Source organism: Macrobrachium nipponense, chromosome 14, assembly GCF_015104395.2.
Source record: "Macrobrachium nipponense isolate FS-2020 chromosome 14, ASM1510439v2, whole genome shotgun sequence".
Classification (NCBI taxonomy): Eukaryota; Metazoa; Arthropoda; class Malacostraca; order Decapoda; family Palaemonidae; genus Macrobrachium; species Macrobrachium nipponense.
The window spans coordinates 55,021,481-55,023,980 of record NC_087207.1 but is presented as its reverse complement, the minus strand read 5'-3'; the positions used below and the strand labels follow the sequence as shown (position 1 = coordinate 55,023,980).

Sequence of the window (2,500 nt, the reverse complement as noted above, 5' to 3'; positions counted from 1 at the left end):
AACTGAATAGGTTGGTTCGCCTGGATTGGTCCTCTTCGCTGCCTCCTGATTAGCCAGCCCTTCAAAATTACATTGATTTATACCCGAACACATACATGTGTATATATACATATAGTTTATGTAATATATTAAATATACATATAGTTTATGTAATATATTATATATACATATAGTTTATGTAATATATTATAAATAGATATTTATTTATTTATATATACATACTATACATACTTACAAACATGCATACATGTATATGCAGTGGAATTTACTGATTATAGGCCTCAGTCACTATGCGAAAGATTACTTCAACGTCGATGTAAGTCGCACTTTTAAGAACATTATGTTAAAGAATGTACTGTATTTATCACCAAATATGTTGGGCGATAGTTATGTGTTTATCCCTATTTATTTTCGTCTGTCTGTCACAGTACAACTAAAAAAGTCAGAGATTTACTTCAGTGAAATTGTGGAGGGGTTGACTGTTTTCTTTTTTTGTCTGGTAGCAGGAGTATGCAAAAACCGTTATTCCTCGTATTACGAAAATAATTCTACAGGTGGGCATGATGACTAAGAAAAAACTTTGATTATGTTATGAGATGTCTCTCGGATTAAACAAAATCAGCTCTGCATAATTATGGGATTTTAATCTGTAAGGTTATCATTCATTGTCGTAGCCTGGACTCAAGAAGTCATCATTCTTTGCCATAGTCCAGAATCAAGAAATTATTCTTTGCCGTAAACTCGACCCAAGAAGTTATCATTCTTTGCCGTTTGCCGTAACCTGGACTCAAGAAATTAATCTTTGCCGTAACCTGGACTCAAGAAATTATTCTTTGACGTAACCAGGACTCAAGAAGTTATCGTTCTTTGCCGTTTGCCATAAACTGGACTCAGGACATCAATCTTTGCCGTAACCTGGACTAAAAAAGTTTCATTGTTTGCCGTTTGCCGTAACCTGGACTCAAGAAATTATTCTTTGCCGTAACCTGGACTCAAGAAGTTATCGTGCTTTGCCGTAGCATAAACTAAAAACAAAATTACCATTCCTTACCGTAGTTGGACACAAGAAATTATATCATTCTTTGCCGTAGTCTGGATTCAGGACATTATCATTCTTTGCTGTAGTAGCTTAGATTCAAGAAATGACCATTTTTTGCCGTAGCATAAATTTTAGGCTTTAATAAGGGTCCTTGATATCCCACCCCAACCCCCTTTATAGAGTGTAGCCATAATTTATCAACTTTAATTAAAACAAGCCGAGCCAGTGGCGCAACTCGTGCATGTCAACCTCTTCTTAGAGTCCCCCTTTTCATTTTGGTTTTTCGTTAGTTATCAGTTTTCTCGTTGTTTCACTTTTCTCTTTTCATTTGTGTACTTTCGGCAATGTTCCAGTATCTATTTTGTGTCCATTTCTTCAATTTATCTTCGTCCTTTTGCATTATGTGTAGATTTCTCACATTACTGATTTTTTTTTTACTACGAATAAACTAAAATAATGACGTGCGAATTTTGACGAAATTTCAACCAGAAATCAGGCTCCGTTCCTGGCAATAATTTACTGAATCTTGGGAGAGATTGGAGTGTAACTCTTGAGAAGAAGACGCCTTGCCTTTTGGAGGTGTAGTGGATAGCCTTGGCGGAGGTTAGCGGTCTCTTGGGGCCATTAAGGTTTTTCATATTGTGGATATAGTAATGAGATAATAAGATGCAAAACCATCATATTGTTTTTTGCTTAATTTTGTTCATTTACTGATGCTAGATTTATATATAATATATCATATATAAATAGATATACACATATAATTAAAACTCATGTACATACACATTAATACTATATATATATATAATATATATATATAGATATATATATATATATATATACAGTATTTTTATTAATGCATATGTAAATGTGCTTTATAATTCTGTTTTTAGAAATATGCATATATACTTGGCCTTCACATTATTACCCAAAAGTCCATAAATTTAACTATTTTCTTGAAATTAAATAATATACCACACGTTTTCTTCACATGATACAACTAATAAAACATTGTGTAAGGACAGAATTATTTTCATCTAATTTTAAGAACAGCTAAAATAAATGTGTAATGGAATATTTTATCTTGTGGAAATAATTTTATAAGAAAGGAGTGAATGGAGAATTGGCCTTTGTTGTATTACACACGCTGAAAAGAAATTCATAATTTATATTTTTCCTTTCTTCGCTGGAAAGAGTAAGCATGCCATTATTGTAGCTGGAAAAGTCTCTCTCTCTCTCTCTCTCTCTCTCTCTCTCTCTCTCCTCTCTCTCCTCTCTCTCTCTCGTCTTCTCCAGTTGGACATATAATTAGATATGTCTTGCTCACTTATGATTGCTCTCTCTCTCTCTCTCTATCTCTCTCTCTCTCTCTCTCTCTCTCTTCTCTCTCTCTCTCTCTCTCTCTCGTCTGTTTTTTTTTTCTTTTTTTTGAATGAGACCTCGGGAGGGATATTACACCCT

General features: G+C 33.7%; 1 protein-coding gene across 1 annotated transcript in view; it reads left to right on the top strand.

Annotated features, from left to right (window-relative positions):
- LOC135226516 (prothoracicostatic peptides-like) overlaps nt 1-2,500 on the top strand; it is a 274,206-nt gene that overhangs the window by 119,865 nt on the left and 151,841 nt on the right. The window lies entirely within an intron of this gene.